At 43.6% G+C, this 19,280-nt stretch overlaps 1 pseudogene across 1 annotated transcript; it reads right to left on the reverse strand.

The window, feature by feature from the left end:
• Window positions 1-10,408, reverse strand: LOC123052325 (protein FREE1-like; annotated as a pseudogene). The gene is made up of 17 exons (XR_006424610.1): window positions 9,601-10,408; window positions 9,337-9,423; window positions 9,110-9,241; window positions 8,262-8,396; window positions 7,929-7,994; window positions 7,723-7,833; window positions 7,115-7,235; window positions 5,934-6,019; window positions 3,547-3,577; window positions 3,397-3,470; window positions 2,346-2,380; window positions 2,069-2,219; window positions 1,714-1,972; window positions 1,207-1,435; window positions 932-1,082; window positions 653-835; window positions 1-234 (listed from the first exon to the last, which is right to left on the reverse strand). The product of XR_006424610.1 is annotated as a protein FREE1-like (transcript).
• Between the last annotated feature and the right edge of the window lie 8,872 nt (window positions 10,409-19,280).

Raw genomic sequence — 19,280 nt, forward strand, 5'->3', positions numbered from 1 at the left:
TCCAGAGGAAGTAAAACTAAATATATTTGCAATTGTGTGATATCAATGGGTCATGTTCCCACAATACACTTTTCGTTAATACTTTTTTTTTACAAAAGGCCATCATGGCTTGCCTTTATTGAATGCAAATATTGGTTTCATCATCCACTTTTGTACCATTGATCTTGTTTTACTTGATGTTTGACATCTCCCACTGAAAAGTGGGAAGTTTTGTGCTCACATGGAATGGGAAACCTGAAATTTGGTGACACATGTTAGCATCGGTCGGAATATAAAGATTCTACGTTAATATAGTGTACATAAGAAAGTGTGAAATATGAAAAATGAGAAGTAGCAGATTTACTAAAATGTCAAATATGAAAATGAGAAGTAACAATTTTACTAAACTATCTGGGAATTTAAATAATAAAAGGTGAATGTATAATATCTTAAAACGTGATTCATTCTTGAAATATTAAATACAAACATGAATGCAAGTGGGGCATTTCCTATCGATCTAGTTGTACCTAGGCACCACTATTAATCTATTCATTATGTAAATTTTTATCTTAAATGCTCAGCCTACGAAAACTACTAAGGATTATTCCTACGCAATTTAGAGAAATTAACTATTCTCAACAGGGAGCCAATGTGTCCAAAGGGAATTTCATACCTCCTCGCTCACTGGAAGCTTATTGAGCATATTGACAATGTTCTCTATGGAAGGTCTCTTCTTCTGATCAATCTCTACACACTGTAGACCAATATTGATACATGCTTCTACTTGATCGAAACCATGTTCTTCTAACTCAGTGTACTCAGACATTATTTTCTCCAGTGTCCAATTTTCTTTTACCTACATAAAAATGTGAAACTATCATAATGTAAGGAAATCAACTAAGAGAATATTCTCAATTTTAGTCTTCAAATGATAAAGTATATTAATTCTTACTCCATCAATATATTTCCTTGCATGCTTCTGGTCAGTGCTAGAACTATTCATCTCTCTCGTGGATATCTCCATTATGATTAGGCCTAAACTATATATGTCTGACCGAGCCGAGATTTCGCCATTGTACAGAAACTCTGGGGCCATGTACCCACTAACAGCATTGACATCAAGATATTAATCAGCATTATTAATTGGAGATGTGACAATGAGTTTTGCATTACAGTATAGGAACAAGATAGCTGATATATCATCATAATAAACATGCAGTAACTTACACCGATCCCACGACACTTCGTGTGTTCTTTCGGGTTTGATCTTGGCCGAATATTCTGGAGAAACCAAAATCCGCAATTTTCGGTGTCATGTTGTCACCCAGTAGTATATTTTGAGGCTTCAGACCCAAATGGAGAACGGGACTAGGCAAGGTATGTAGAAAATGTAGACCTTCACATACTCCCTTTATTATTTTAAAGCGCATATCCCAATCAATGCTACTGGATTCACCTGAAGTAACATGTCATGGAATTTTATAATTTATCTAAGATGGTGGATAAAAATGATAATAATATCTCAGAATAATAACAACAGCAAAGATCTTGTGAAGTGAAAAATCTCCACCAAAAAAACAGGATGATTCTTCTATCCATAACATGTGATGATATCCTTTTTTGCTCAGTATATTACTGGTGCGGAAAAAGAGGACCTTATGCAAAGTCATGCTAGAACTCCAAACAAGGTGCATGAAAAATAGTAGCTCGGATAGCAAATGATATATGACATACCAAAAAGATTCTTGTGAAGGCTCCCCTTAGGCAAGTATTCATAGCAGAGTACAGTGTCAGTGATCTCTGCAGTAATATATCGTCCGTTGCTCTGCACCAATTTGTTTTGTGCTTCTCGGCAGTACGCAACTAACTTGACGATATTCTCATGCTCGAGCACCATAATATTCTGAACCTCATTCGCGAATATTGTGTCACGTGGTACAGGCGAATTTTCCGCGAGTTTCTTCACGGCAACCACTCCATCGTCCAGGATCCCCTGTTCAATGTCACATAAAACTAATCTAACTTAGCACCTTCCCGTATCAACATCTGAATTGACAGAGAAAGTTGTGGCAAAATCATACAGTACTACCTTATAAACTGACCCGAACGCGCCCTGACCAAGTAGTAGCTCATCGGAGAAGTTCTTTGTGATTTTGTTCAAGAAGTCTAATGGTAGCTCGTTCGGTAGGCTCTCCAGGGTCATACCTCCGGTGGCCATTAATTGCTGATGATGTAAGAAGCTGCCGATGCGATCGATTGCAGCGTGCAATTTAGGAAAGCAAGGAAGTTGCTGACCAACATCACTGATTAAGTACGCAAGGAAGTTGTATCTCGAAACAATTGAGCAGTTCTTCAAGTGCACTGACCTTGGAGAGGAACGCTCCTCGATGAGGGATCCAAGCTGGGAAGAGAGCACAGGGAGAGGGGATGAACTTCAGATCTGAGATGAATAGACTGCTTGCTCCTGATGCCACTGCCCACTACTATGTGTAAAGCAAAAGCAAAGAAGCAAAGGAGAGATATTTCTATGATCGGTTGACTTGACTGTCGCTAGCCACCTGGGTCCGCCCTCGTCAGTAGACGCGGTTTGGTGGTCTGATTTTACTTTTGGTTCAGCTTCTTTGTCAGCAGATAATTTCGGTCACATGCATTTTATTTTTTTTAGAAAACTTTCAATCTATTCATCAAACATCATGCATTTTGGCTCGTAAGCATTTCGTCCCTCAACTCGATATATGTTCATATCAAGTGCATCACGCTGACTAATCGATATATTTTCTGAGACAGGAAGCCAAACAAGACCAAGTCCACACGCCATATTCATGTGTAGTCACGAGCATGCAGTTCTTCATCTTAGTTGTATAAATTGCTTCAAAAGCCATCCCATATTCGGTTTCTGCAAGAGCAGAGAAGCTATACCCAAAAGGGAGCACGATAGAACTTCGGGCAGTACGTGACTAAGAAAAACTGTCAGATTAGAAGTACACGCTGTTTTGACCAACGAGTATTCTGTAGGAATTTCTTCACGAACAACCAGCATTTTTGGCAACAACTTCCCATGTTTAGAACACACTCATGTACAAGAAAAATAAATACATCCTACCTCGATTACCAACACAGCCACACAAACATCTACAAGTTGAACACGCACGCTTATTTCTGGTATAGAACTGGGGAAACAAATAGAGTTATCAACAGAATAATTTGACAGGTCACGCTATGTCTCCCTGTGTATCAATTGGCGCTGACGAGAAAAGCATGCTGGCACACTCCACACTCGACTGTTTCAGAGCCAGAGATTGGGACTTCAACCTGCAGTTCAACATTCATTTAATATGTTATGTTAGTGATCAACCAACAATTATTACGAGACCATTTTATATTTCAGCTATACACTCCCTATAGTTTGTGACGGACCTGAAGATGGACTGTGCAGGTAGGACACGCAACTTCCCGCATTCTTGTTCCAGATGCACCTCCAGACGCCGTCCCTTTGACAGAAGATATTTTAAAATTTTGTTGCATTACTAATGTTAAAATATGCACTTCATGGGAACATGAAAATACCTGAAGACTTGCGATTCCTCTCCAGTTCCTCCTATTGATCAAAGGAAGGTTTTGTTAAATCATTGATTTCACAGAACAGATCACATTAGCTTCAGTCTTCCTTCGCAGTCATAATAATAACTATAATGGTAACACAATTTTCCAAAATCTAATGAATAATCGGATCTAGAATACGGTTTCCAAACACTAGATTAAAAATGTAGTCACTACAGCAATAGACACTTCACAAAAAAATGCGAAGCTGCCAAAATAACCATACTTCATTTGCAAGAAGTTCAAAAACAGGAAGATCTAATGTCCCGAGGGCACTTCAAATAGTAATGCTGCTCCTCTGTGCTTCCACATTTGGTTATGTTTTTTTAGATCAAACAACAACAAAGCCTTTCAGTCCCAAACAAGTTGGGGTAGGCTATATATGTTTGAAACCCATAATTCTGGCACATAGATAGCTAACTTCCATGCACCCCTGTCCATGGCTAGTTCTTTGGTGATATTCCAGTTCTTCAGATCCCTCTTTATAGACTCAACCCATGACAAGTTTGGTCTACCCCGACCCATCTTGGCATTATCAGCAATTCAGCACGATTTATCCATCCGCTATGCACTGGCGCTTCTGGAAGCCTGGCGTAGTATATGCCCAAACCATCTCAGATGATGTCAGACAATTGGTGTTACCCAGCTATCACGTATATCATCATTTCTGACCGATCCTTTCTTGTGTGGCCACATTCATGTCAACATGCGCATCTCTGCTACACCTAACTGTTGGACATGTTGCCTTTTATTTGGCAACATTCTGCTTCATACAACATCGCAGGTCGAATCGCTGTCCTATAGAACCTGCAATGTTAGCTTTTGTGGTACTATTGTCACAGAGGAAGCTTGGCGGCATTTCTTCCATCCAGCTTTGATTCGATGGCTCACATCTTCATCGATATCACCATCATCCTGCAGCATTGACCCCTAATATCGAAAATTGTCCTTCTGAGGTATCACCTGCCCATCAAGGCTAACCTCCTCCTTGTGGCTAGTAGTACTGAAACCACACCTCACAAACTCAGTTTTAATTCTACTAAGCCTAAAACCTTTCGGTTCCTAAGTCTGTCTCCACACCTCTAACTTCTTTTATTAACCCCCGTCCGACTATCGTCGACAAGCACCACATCATACACCATGGGATATCTCCTTGTATATCCCTTGTGACCTCATCCATCATCAAAGCAAAAAGAGAAGGGTTCAAAGTTGACCCTTGGTGCAGTCATATTTTAATTGGGAAGTCATCAGTATCGTTATCACTTGTCACAACATTATCATATATGTCCTAGATGAGGGTAACGTATTTTGTTGGAACTTCGTGTTTCTCCAAGGCCTACCACATGACATTCTATGATATCTTATCGTAGGCCTTCTCCAAGTCAATGAACACCATATGCAGGTCCTTCTTTTGCTCGATAAGCTCTCGTACCAAGAAATGGCTTCCATGGTCGACTTGACTTCCCGCGCATGAAACAAAACTGTTTTTTGGTCACGCTTGTTATTCTTCTTGAGTGGTGCTCAATGACTCTCTCCCATAGCTTCATTGAATGGATATCAGCTTAATTCCACGGTAATTTAAAACGTCTGTTGACTGTTGATATCGTCAAAGGAGTCATCCAGCTCAATGGTAGAGCTCTCATTCTCGCCATTGAACAGCATGTCGAAGTACTCTTGTCATCTATGCCTGATCTTCTCGTCCTTAACCAAAAGCTGATCTGCTTCGTCCTTGATGCATTTGACTTGGTTGACATCCCTGGTCTTCAGCTCCTAGATCTTGGCCATCTTATAGATGTTCGCCTTCATGTTTAAACGCTAGTAGAGGTCCTGGTACACCCGGCCCCTTGCTTCACTCACAGCTCGCTTTGCGGTCTTCTTTGCCACTACTATGTTGTCAACACTCCTATTCAGGTGTAGGCGTCTGAAACAGTCTCTCTTCTCCTTAGGCCTCCTTTGATTCATAGGATAGGATAGGAATACCATGGAATAAGAAAACCATAGGAAGAGAGATGACATGTATCTCATTTTCTATAGGGAAAGGGATGTCATTTGACTCACAGGACAAGAATTTTTCCATTGGGTCTAGGCTAATTTTTTCTCCTTTGAAATGTGAAAGATCGGTTCTTATCTTTCATAAAAATAGGAATCAATTCCTAAGGGCTTCAAAGGAATTTTTCCTACGAAATTCCTATCCTTCAGAATTCCTTCAAAATTCCTATAAACCAAAGGAGGCCTTAGCCTTCTGGACATCATTGCTCCACTACCAAGTATCTTTAGCTTCACTTCTACTTTGCTTGGTCACCCCGAACTCCTCTGAAGCCAACTTCCAAACGCAAGTTGCCACCTTCATCCACATATTGTTTGCATCACCTCCTTCCTCCAAGAGCCCTCCTCAATAACCCTCTCCTTGAAAGCCTAATATGCCCCCCCCCCCCCTGAGCTTCACCGAAAAAGGCTTTCACCCCGCTTTATAAATAAAGCAACCACCAATCACAAAGTTAACAAAGTCACACGAACACACCACACACACGCACCCAAAGCCACCGCTGGCACGGTCCAACACAAACACCAACACACAGACACAGAGACCCAAGTTCCGCTGTGGGCACAGCACAACAAGCCCAGCACAAGCACACAACTAGACAACAGACAAAACGGCAAGGCGGTGGCGATGGCGAAGCCGACGACGATCTAGTCTGGCTGGACATAAATTCGAAAGCGGAAGTCGGCCACCACAAGCTTATGTTGAGGGACAACACTCTATCCATGTATCACAATACAATCTAGGCAAGCACGCTTGTCTTCTCTTCTCGAGAGGACCAAATCAATTTGGCTAGAGTGTTGACCACTACTGAAAGTCACAAGATGGGATTCTCTCTTTCTGAAGAGGATGTTAGCTACGATCATGTTGTAGGCTAAAGCGAAGCTTAAGAGATCCTATGAAGAGCTTCTCGCCAATAGGTACACTCCTAACATGTCCTCCAAGCGTTCGCAGAACTCCCTCTCGGTGCTCTCATTGTGGCCTACTTGTGGGGCATATGCACTGATAACATTGAGAACTAAGTCCTCAACAACCAGCTTGAATCCGGTCTCCTTGCCTCTTGACGTCTACCACTCCATACTCGAGGCTCTTGTTGATCAAGATGCCTACGCCATTTCTGTTTGTAGTTGTCCCAGTGTACCACAACTTGAAGCCGGAATCCTCCAACTCCTTCGCCTTATGTGCCTTCCATTTTGTTTCTTGGACACATAGGAATCAACACCTCTCCTGACTGATGTATACCCTACGTTCCAGCTACCTAAGCGGATCCTACTAGGCTCAGCTATCTTCCTTACACTTCGCACTTTTTAGATCGAAACAAAAAAGGAAAGAAATCAAAGTACGGCTAGGGGACTCCTTTTAGCACAAAAGTAGGCTTTCAAATTTGATCTTTATTCGGCGGAATTGGCTTGTGTATCTGGTTTGTGGCCAAAACTATGGCAATATTCCTTTTCCATTAGCGTTCATTTTTTGCCACTTATATGGGTGTATCGCATAGAGAAAGGGTCATCTAGTATATTACCTTCAGTTTTCTTGCAAGATCTCCATGACTTTGCACTGTGGTAGATCTGTTTGCAGCTTCCTGTGCCATACTAAGCCTCTGAGAAACCTCTGCCTGTGGAAGACAAGAATTATTATGAGAACTTGGCAGCATCTCTTTACACGTCAAGCATATTTTCACACACAACTATCAAAAGCTGGAATAGTAGTGCAGCGAAATGCTACCCATAATACAGCCGCTACACTGGTAATAATAATGAAAGACAAATAAATGCAAAGGATCTGAGCCACTGAGTAGGAAAAACACCACCAATAAGAAACACAATAAATAGCTTTAACAAAATGAATGATGACAAAAACAACTATAGCGAAGTCAAAGGCATGCCTAGGGAGACATGCTAAGCAACCCAACAAAGGCTGAAGAGTTGTAACAAACTTGGCGACGTAATTCTTTTTCCAGTTGGCTAGCGGGAAAAAAAGAACGAATTGGACACCTTTCTTTTAATAAGGTAATCATTGTCAACAATATTTGGAAGGACACAGAGAACTACAAAGTGAATACAGCAAACTTTGAACTAAGTCCACACAGTAGCAGAACATACCATGCATCTATCGCAAACTCGGACAAGTGGAGCATTATCTTCAGCTGTCAGAGCAATTCTTCCTTGGCTGCATTTATCACAGAAGATCTCGCCACAGTTCCTACAATGATGCTGGAACAAAGAACAACAAACTCATATCAATACATTATAACTTCATTGTTCTGATGATAACATGAATAGCTGAACAAAGCTACTATATAAATTACCCTGCGGTTGAAATGACTGAAATCACCAGCACAAGACTGGCATTTCTTAGCAGCCTCATCTGGAACCTGAAAGTGGAGACACAGTAACAGTACACATTAAGTATATCGCAACATTTGATGCAATAATGCGAGAAGAAAAATATTCATAAGATTATTAAGAGATGGAGGTCCCGCCTGAATTAATTACTTCAAAGGGTTAAGAGTTTAAGGGATCATGGATGACAAGAAATGCTCCTAAACAGTTCTAAAGAAATAAGTAACAAAGTGATGTGTTTCAAACAATCATGTGACTACCATGCAAGTAAATGGGGGCATTGAGCAGCTTCATCTTACCCAATGATCTTTCACTTCATCAACAGGTTTCGCAAACATCCAATCAAAACCTTTTTTCTTCTCATTTGATTGTATTGAGGATTTGCCAGCGTCTACTGTTCCTTTGGCTCTTGCATCTTCACCGATCTCCTTAAACTATGTTATAGAATCACAAAAGTAAACAAGGCTTAATCTAAGGAAGAAACTCTTAATGCAACATGTAGAATCAAACAGTGTCAAGTATGTAGTTCCAAGCTAGTAACCAATCTGGGCAACACAAATATCGAATATTAACATAAAAATCCATGTAAACAAAAATATGGCTAAAATAGAATCAGCAAGATAGGAGCAATTCAAACACAACAAGTGTAACAGAACAGATAAAAACATGTTAGCACACAACAAAAAATTGGCATGAGATTTTACTCGTCCAGTCATACTCTAGAAGGCGAAATATTCATGAAAAAAATACATATTTCATTTTTTACTACCTATCTTCGGTCCAAAATGTATGTCATTTCAGTACTAAACAGTTCTCACCAAATAACCCTATTGATGGTTTATCGATAGTAATATTGACTGATCAGCATACATGGGTAAACCATGCAAAAAAGTAAGACATTAGCTCCTTATTTCCACAAGTATGGAGTTAGAATAACATGTAAACTGAACCAGAAGTACCAACCCAACACCAGAGCATGGATAGATAACTAGAGTAAACCATTTGTACTGATAGTTATTACAGATATAGTTGAAATGTGAAGCAGCAACACGCCCCGTAAAGCATTGGAAGAAGGGTTTTCACTGTTTTCAATATAGTTAGGAGGCTACTCACGGATGGTGAAAAGAGAATGGTGGTGTTGTAATACCTGGACTGTTGCTGCTGTTACAATATCAAGCAAAGTATTGGAAGTATAGCTGTTTGACTTCAGCCTTATTCTCTTTGCTTCAAAATCCACTGAAGTCTTTGCCCAAATCGCAAATACAGTTGAATCCAAAACCTAAATAAGCAGTGTCAACCATTAGAATGCCCTCACTACTGCGTATCATGAGAAAGTATAACCATAATCTTCTGCAAAAATGCTGTCCAACACACCTCCCATTTCGTCAGTGTATCAAGGGGATAAATCCTTAGGGTCCTGTTTGTGCTGGGATCAAGCATGCGGATTCCATCCAGACCAACCTGCAACAGCATATAATAATTAATAAGTACAGATTTCATGTATCATAACAGTCCTCCAATATGGAAGTTGGAACAAGTACATATATGTTGCAAACCATAGAACGATATCATAATTTCGGAGTGAAACAATACACCAAACATGCGTAAACTGATATCTTATCGTTACTGAAGTTGTACCTGGCAAAGCACATCGGTAGGGCTTCCGGCACCCTCTGGCAGCAGCTTAACCCGAAACTTCTGCGCACCACCACTAGCATCCTCATGGGTTTCTGCTTTTGGAACAGCCCTGGCAATCTTCCCAAAGCTCCCACCCACGCTGCCGCCCCCGCCGCCGTGTGGCTGCTCCGCCCCTCCGGACGAGAGTCCAATCGACCGGCCGTAGTCATCAAACATCGCGGCTCCTGATCGCGTCGGCGCTGTGCCCCGCGCGCCGTACGGCTCGGGGCCCGCGTTGCCTGTATAGGCATACGCGCCCTCGTTCAGGTAATCATCGTCGCCATACCCAGCGGCGGGCTGCTGGTAGCCTCCACCGTAGTACGGGGCATCATAGGGAAGCGGCGCTGGGCTGGGTTCCGCCGCGGGAGCCGGCTGGGTGGGCTGCGAGTAGCTGTAGTACGGCGCCGGCGAGGGTTCAGGGGGGTAGGGCGTGGGGTTGTAGGGTGGGTACCCGGCGTACTGGGGCGGCTGCGTGTAGGACGGGGCGGATGGCAGCTGCTCGGGGTAGCCGCCGACGGAGTAGGGCGGCGCGGAGGCGTAGGCCCCCGGGATCGGGGGGTCGGCGGCGGCGGGGTGGGAGGTCGGCCCCGGCGGCGCGTACTGGTGAGGGTAGTAGTGGCCCGCGGGGGCGGGGGAGGCGTAGTCGCCGCTCCCGTGCTGCATCGCCGGCGAGGTGGAAGGCGACGGCGATTTCCTCTCTGTCTGTCTTTTTTTCCCAAAACTCTGATCCGATTCGATGCTTCGCGATTGCGTTTGTTTGCAGGGGAAGAAAGGGTAAAGAAGGTGGGGGTTCGTTTCGGAGGTTGACGCGTTGGTTCTGGAGCGTGTCCGCGCGCGGGGGCCGTTGGATCTCGTCGGCGGGTGGAAGTGGACGGTCACGATGGTTTCTGTGGTGGTGTTGGGTTCGCCTTTCGCGGGAGTTGTTTTGTCTGCCGCTCTGACTACGCGTCCGACACGGCGGGTTACTGGTGTGTGGATCGAATTGGGCCGTGCGTGTCCGTCAGCGTAAAGGCCCACGTGATACGGATTGGCTTTGAAAATTAATGCTTTTTAAACTGCAAATGAATGATTTAATTAGTGAGGGTGGTTTTGCCCAAAAGGAAAAGTAGTGGGGCAGTTTTTCTTATGTTCCCTAACAAATCTTTCTTGAATTCACTACTTAAAAGGGAATGTAAGGCTCCAGTTTTATTTTTCTTCCCACCACCCCTTTGTCCAGCTTTTCCTGTATAATAATCAGTCACCTTAATTACTTAACTTCTGAACCAATTTCACTTTAATTTACTCACCAAACTTCTAATCAAAATATAAGGTAAATCACAGGCAGAATTTAATGAAAATTTATTCATAGAATCGCATGCTATGGGCAGGTAAATCACTTCTAATCAAATAAGATAAATCACAGGCGGAATTTGATGAATATTTATTTACATAATCGCATATTATGGGCAGACAAATCATAAACTAACGTATTAGAATATTTATATTGAAGGAAATATGCCCTAGAGGCAATAATAAAGTTATTATTTATTTTCTTATATCATGGTAAATGTTTATTATTCATGCTAAAATTGTACTAACCGGAAACATAATACTTGTGTGAATACATAAACAAACAAAGTGTCACTAGTATGCCTCTACTTGACTAGCTCGTTGATCAAAGATGGTTATGTTTCCTAGCCATTGACATGAGTTGTCATTTGATTAACGGGATCGCATCATTAGGAGAATGATGTGATTGACTTGACCCATTCCGTTAGCTTAGCAATCGATCGTTTAGTATGTTGCTATTGCTTTCTTCAGGACTTATACATGTTCCTATGACTATGAGATTATGCAACTCCCGTTTACCGGAGGAACACTTTGTGTGCTACCAAACGTCACAACGTAACTGGGTGATTATAAAGGTGCTCTACAGGTGTCTCCGAAGGTACTTGTTGGGTTGGCGTATTTCGAGATTAGGATTTGTCACTCCGATTGTCGGAGAGGTATCTCTGGGCCCTTTCGGTAATGCACATCACTTAAGCCTTGCAAGCATTGCAACTAATGAGTTTGTTGCGAGATGATGTATTACGGAACGAGTAAAGAGACTTGCCGGTAACGAGATTGAACTAGGTATTAAGATACCGACGATCGAATCTCGGGCAAGTAACATACCGATGGCAAAGGGAACAACGTATGTTGTTATGCGGTCTCACCGATAAAGATCTTCGTAGAATATGTGGGAACCAATATGAGCATCCAGGTTCCGCTATTGGTTATTGACCGGAGACATGTCTCGGTCATGTCTACATAGTTCTCGAACCCGTAGGATCCGCACGCTTAACGTTTCGATGACAGTTATATTATGAGTTTATATGTTTTGATGTACCGAAGGTTGTTCGGAGTCCCGGATGTGATCACGGACATGACGAGGAGTCTCGAAATGGTCGAGACATAAAGATTGATATATTGGAAGCCTATGTTTGGATATCGGAAGTGTTCCGGGTGAAATCGGGATTTTACCGGAGTACCGGGAGGTTACCGGAACCCCCCGGTAACATAATGGGCCTTAGTGGGCCTAGGTGGAAGAGAGGAGAGGCGGCTAGGACTGGGTCGCGCGCCCCTCCCCCTAGTCCGAATAGGACAAGGAGAAGGGGGCGGCGCCCCCCTTCCTTCTTCTCCCTCTCCTCTTTCCCCCCTCTCAAGTCCTAATCCAACTAGGAAAAGGGGGGAGTCCTACTCCCGGTGGGAGTAGGACTCCTCCTGGCGCGCCCCAAGGCTGGCCGCACCTCACCCCCTTTGCTCCTTTATATACGGGGGCAGGGGGCACCCCAAAGACACAACAATTGATCTATTGATCTCTTAGCCGTGTGCGGTGCCCCCCCTCCACCATATTACACCTCGATAATATCGTAGCGGTGCTTAGGCAAAGCCCTGCGTCGGTAGAACATCATCATCGTCATCACGCCGTCGTGCTGACGAAACTCTCCCTCAACAGTCGGCTGGATCGGAGTTCGAGGGACGTCATCGAGCTGAACGTGTGCTGAACTCGGAGGTGCCGTGCGTTCGGTACTTGATCGGTCGGATCGTGAAGACGTACGACTACATAAACCGCGTTGTGTTAACGCTTCCGCTTTCGGTCTACGAGGGTACGTGGACAACACTCTCCCCTCTCGTTGCTATGCATCACCATGATCTTGCGTGTGCGTATGATTTTTTTTTGAAATTACTACGTTCCCCAACAGTGGCATCCGAGCCTGGTTTTATGCGTAGATGTCATATGCACGAGTAGAACACAACTGAGTTGTGGGCGATATAAGTCATACTGCTTACCAGCATGTCATACTTTGGTTCGGCGGTATTGTTGGATGAAGCGGCCCAGACCGACATTACGCGTACGCTTACGCGAGACTGGTTCTTCCGACGTGCTTTGCACAGAGGTGGCTGGCGGGTGTCAGTTTCTCCAACTTTAGTTGAACCGAGTGTGGCTACGCCCGGTCCTTGCGAAGGTTAAAACAACACCAACTTGATAAACTATCGTTGTGGTTTTGATGCGTAGGTAAGAACGGTTCTTGCTAAGCCCGTAGCAGCCACGTAAAACTTGCAACAACAAAGTAGAGGACGTCTAACTTGTTTTTGCAGGGCATGTTGTGATGTGATATGGTCAAGACATGATGCTAAATTTTATTGTATGAGATGATCATGTTTTGTAACCGAGTTATCGGCAACTGGCATGAGCCATATGGTTGTCGCTTTATTGTATGTAATGCAATCGCCCTGTAATGCTTTACTTTATCACTAAGCGGTAGCGATAGTCGTAGAAGCAATAGTTGGCGAGACGACAACGATGCTACGATGGAGATCAAGGTGTCGCGCCGGTGACGATGGGGATCATGACGGTGCTTCGGAGATGGAGATCACAAGCACAAGATGATGATGGCCATATCATATCACTTATATTGATTGCATGTGATGTTTATCTTTTTATGCATCTTATCTTGCTTTGATTGACGGTAGCATTATAAGATGATCCCTCACTAAGTTATCAAAGTATAAGTGTTCTCCCTGAGTATGCACCGTTGCGAAAGTTCTTCGTGCTGAGACACCACGTGATGATCGGGTGTGATAGGCTCTGTTGGAAATATGCCCTAGAGGCAATAATAAAATGGTTATTATTGTATTTCCTTGTTCATGATAATTGTCTATTGTTCATGCTATAATTGTATTAACTGGAAACCGTAATAGATGTGTGAATACATAGACCACAACATGTCCCTAGTAAGCCTCTAGTTGACTAGCTCGTTGATCAATAGATGGTTATGGTTTCCTAACCATGGACATTGGATGTCATTGATAACGGGATCACATCATTAGGAGAATGATGTGATGGACAAGACCCAATCCTAAGCATAGCACAAGATCGTGTAGTTCGTTTGCTAAGAGCTTTTCTAATGTCAAGTATCATTTCCTTAGACCATGAGATTGTGCAACTCCCGGATACCGTAGGAATGCTTTGGGTGTACCAAACGTCACAACGTAACTGGGTGGCTATAAAGGTGCATTACAGGTATCTCCGAAAGTGTCTGTTGGGTTGGCACGAATCGAGACTGGGATTTGTCACTCCGTATGACGGAGAGGTATCTCTGGGCCCACTCGGTAATGCATTATCATAATGAGCTCAATGTGACTAAGTAGTTACTCACGGGATCATGCATTACGGTACAAGTAAAGTGACTTGCCGGTAACGAGATTGAACGAGGTATTGGGATACCGACGATCGAATCTCGGGCAAGTAACATACCGATTGACAAAGGGAATTGTATACGGGATTGATTGAATCCCCGACATCGTGGTTCATCCGATGAGATCATCGTGGAACATGTGGGAGCCAATATGGGTATCCAGATCCCGCTATTGGTTATTGGCCGGAGAGGTGTCTCGGTCATGTCTGCATGGTTCCCGAACCCGTAGGGTCTACACACTTAAGGTTCGGTGACGCTAGAGTTGCTATGGGAAATAGTATGTGGTTACCGAAGGTTGTTCGGAGTCCCGGATGAGATCCCGGACGTGACGAGGAGTTCCGGAATGGTCCGGCGGTGAAGATCGGTATATTGGACGAAGGGTATTGGAGTCCGGAAGTGTTCCGGGGGTACCAGGCTATGGCCAGCATGACCGAAAGGTGTTTCGGGAGCCCCGACAAGTGTCGGAGGGCCTCATGGGCCAAAGGGGAAGGAGCAAACCAGCCCACTAAGGGGTGGTGCGCCCCCCACACCCTTTCCCACGTTAGGTGGGGCGCCTCCACCTGGCTTGGGAGGCAAGCCTCCACCTGCTTGGCTTGGGGGGCAAGTCTCCCTAGGATTTTCCCTAGGGAGATCCAATCTGCTTGGCCGCCGCCCCCTAGGGGAAACCCTAGGGCGCCTCCCCCTCTCCCCTTGCCCCTATATATAGTGGAGGGGTGGGAGGGCAGCCGCACCTCTTCCCTGGCGCAGCCCTCCCTCTTCATACACCTCCTCCTCCTCCTCCGTAGTGCTTAGCGAAGCTCTGCCGGAGAACCACGAGCTCCATTGCCACCACGCCGTCGTGCTGCTGGAGTTCTCCCTCAACTTCTCCTCTCCCCTTGCTGGATCAAGAAGGAGGAGACGTCCCCGGGCTGTACGTGTGTTGAACACGGAGGCGCCGTCCGTTCGGCGCTAGATCGGATCTTCCGCGATTTGAATCGCCGCGAGTACGACTCCATCAACCATGTTCTTGTAACGCTTCCGCTTAGCGATCTTCAAGGGTATGAAGATGCACTCCCTCTCTCTCGTTGCTAGCATCTCCTAGATTGGTCTTGGTGACACGTAGGAAATTTTTTAATTATTGCTACGTTACCCAACAGTGGCATCATGAGCTAGGTCTATGCGTAGATTCTATGCATGAGTAGAACACAAAGTAGTTGTGGGTGATGATTTGTTCAATTTGCTTGCCGTTACTAGTCTTATCTTGATTCGGCGGCATTGTGGGATGAAGCGGCCCCGGACCGACCTTACACGTACTCTTACGTGAGACAGGTTCCACCGACTGACATGCACTTGATGCATAAGGTGGCTAGCGGGTGTCTGTCTCTCCCACTTTAGTCGGATCGGATTCAATTAAGAGGGTCCTTATGAAGGGTAAATAGCAATTGACATATCACCGTTGTGGCTTTTGCGTAGGTAAGAAACGTTCTTGCTAGAAACCCATAGCAGCCACGTAAAACATGCAACAACAATTAGAGGACGTCTAACTTGTTTTTGCAGGGTATACTATGTGATGTGATATGGCCAAAAGGATGTGATGAATTATATATATGTGATGTATGAGATTGATCATGTTCTTGTAATAGGAATCACGACTTGCATGTCGATGAGTATGACAACCGGCAGGAGGCATAGGAGTTGTCTTAATTTATTGTATGACCTGCGTGTCAATGAAAAACGCCATGTAATTACTTTACTTTATTGCTAACCGTTAGCCATAGTAGTAGAAGTAATAGTTGGCGAGACAACTTCATGAAGACAGGATGATGGAGATCATGGTGTCATGCCGGTGACGAAGGTGATCATGCCACACCTCGAAGATGGAGATCAAAAGGCGCAAGATGATATTGGCCATATCATGTCACTTTATGATTTGCATGTGATGTTTGTCATGTTTACATCTTATTTGCTTAGAACGACGGTAGCATAAATAAGATGATCCCTCACTAAAATTTCAAGAGATGTGTTCCCCCTAACTGTGCACCGTTGCGAAGGTTCGTTGTTCGAAGCACCACGTGATGATCGGGTGTGATAGATTCTAACGTTCGCATACAACGGGTGTAAGCCAGATTTACACATGCGAAACACTTAGGTTGACTTGACGAGCCTAGCATGTACAGACATGGCCTCGGAACACAAGAGACCGAAAGGTCGAACATGAGTCGTATAGTAGATACGATCAACATGGAGATGTTCATCGATGATGACTAGTCCGTCTCACGTGATGATCGGACACGGCCTAGTCGACTCGGATCATGTATCACTTAGATGACTAGAGGGATGTCTATCTGAGTGGGAGTTCATTAAATAATCAGATGAACTTAATTATCATGAACATAGTCAAAAGGTCTTTGCAAATTATGTCGTAGCTTACGCTTTAGTTCTACTAAGATATGTTCCTAGAGAAAATTTAGTTGAAAGTTGATAGTAGCAATTATGCGGACTGGGTCCGTAAACTGGGGATTGTCCTCATTGCTGCACAGAAGGATTATGTCCTTAATGCACCGCTCGGTGTGCTGAACCTCGAGCATCGTCTGTAGATGTTGCGAAACATCTGACATACACGTTTTGATGACTACATGATAGTTCAGTGCATAATGCTAACAGTTTAAAATTGTGGCACCAAAGACGTTTTGAAACGTCGCAGAACATATGAGATGTTCCAAAGACTGAAATTGGGATTTCAGACTAGTGCCCACGTCAAGAGGTATGAGACCTCTGACAAGTTTCTTAAGCCTGCAAACTAACGGAGAAAAGCTCAATCGTTGAGCATGTGCTCAGATTGTCTGAGTACTACAATCGCTTGAATCGAGTGGGAGTTAATCTTCCAGATGAGATAGTGATGGTTCTCCATAGTCACTGCCACCAAGCTATTAGAGCTTCGTGATGAACTATAACATATCAGGGATAGACATGATGATCCTTGAGCAACTCGTGATGTTTGACACCGCGAAAGTAGAAATCAAGTAGGAGCATCAATTGTTGATGGTTAGTAAAACCACTAGTTTCAAGAAGGGCAAGGGCAAGAAGGGATACTTCATGAAACGGCAAATCAGTTGCTGCTCCAGCGAAGAAACCCAAGGTTGAACCAAACCCGAGACTAAGTGCTTCTGTAATGAGGGGAACGGTCACTGAAGCAGAATTACCCTAGATACTTGGTAAGATGAGAAGGCAGGCAAGGTCGACAGAAGTATATTGGATATATATTATATTAATGTGTACTTTACTAGTACTCATAGTAGCACCAGGGTATTAGATACCGGTTCGGTTGCTAAGTGTTAGTAACTTGAAATAAAAGCTGTGGAATAAACGGAGACTAGCTAAAGGTGAGACAACGATATGTGTTGGAAGTGTTTACAAGGTTGATGTGATCAAGCGTCGCATGCTCCCTCTACCATCGAGATTGGTGTTAAACCTAAATAATTGTTATTTGGTGTTTGCGTTGAGCATAGACATGATTGGATTATGTTTGTCGCAATACAGTAATTCATCTAAGGAGAATAATGGTTACTCTGTTTATTTGAATAATACCTTCAATGGTCTTGCACCTAAAATGAATGGTTCATTGAATCTCGATCGTAGTGATACACATGTTCATGCCAAAAGATATAAGATAGTAATGATAGTACCACATACTTGTGGCACTGCCATTTGAGTCATATTGGTATAAATGCATGAAGAAGCTCCATGTTGATGGATCTTTGGACTCACTCGTTTTTTTAAAAGATTGAGACATGCGAACCATGTCTATTGGTATATATGCATGAAGAAACTCCATACAGATGGATCATTTGGACTCACTTGATTTTGAATCACTTGAGACATGCAAATCATACCACATGGGCAAGATGACTGAAAGGCCTCGTTTTCGGTGAGATGAAACAAGAGAGCAACTTGTTGGAAGTAATACATTTGATGTGTGCAATCCAATGAGTGCTGAGGCACGCAGTGGATATCGTTATGTTCTTACTTCATAGATGGTTTGAGTAGATGCTGAGTATATTTACTTGATGAAACACAAGTCCGAATTATTGAAAGGTTCAAGTAATTTCAGAGTGAAGTTGAAGATCGTCATGACAAGAGGATAAAATGTCTATGATATGATCATAGAGATGAATATCTGAGTTACGCGTTTGGCACACAATTAAGACATTGTGGAAATTGTTTCACAACTAATACCGCCTAGAACACCATAGTGTGATGGTGTGTCCGGACATCATAACCTCACCCTATTGGATATGGTGCATACCATGATGTCTCTTATCGAATTACCACTATCGTTTATGGGTTAGGCATTAGAGACAACCGCATTCACTTTAAATAGGGCACCACGCAATTCCGTTGAGACGACACCGTATGAACTATAGTTTAGAGAAACCTAAGCTGTCGTTTCTTAAAAGTTTGGGGCTGCGACGCTTATGTGAAAAAGTTTCAGGCTGATAAGCTCGAACCCAAAGCGGATAAATGCATCTTCATAGAATACCCAAAACAGTTGGGTATACCTCCTATTTCAGATCTGGAAGCAAAAGCGATTGTTTCTAGAAACGGGTCCTTTCTCGAGGAAAACTTTCTCTCGAAAGAATTGAGTGGGAGGATGGTGGAGACTTGATGAGGTTATTGAACCATGACTTCACTAGTGTGTAGCAGGGCACAGGAAGTTGTTCCTGTGGCACCTACACCAATTGAAGTGGAAGCTTATGATAGTGATCATGAAACTTCGGATCAAGTCACTACCAAACCTCGTAGGACGACAAGGATGCATGCTACTTCAGAGTGGTACGTAATCCTGTCTTGGAAGTCATGTTGCTAGACAACAATGAACCTACGAGCTATGGAGAAGCGATGGTGGGCCCGGATTCTGACGAATGGCTCGAGGCCATAAAA

This window comes from Triticum aestivum, chromosome 2D (assembly GCF_018294505.1).
Source record: "Triticum aestivum cultivar Chinese Spring chromosome 2D, IWGSC CS RefSeq v2.1, whole genome shotgun sequence".
Lineage (NCBI taxonomy): Eukaryota > Viridiplantae > Streptophyta > Magnoliopsida > Poales > Poaceae > Triticum > Triticum aestivum.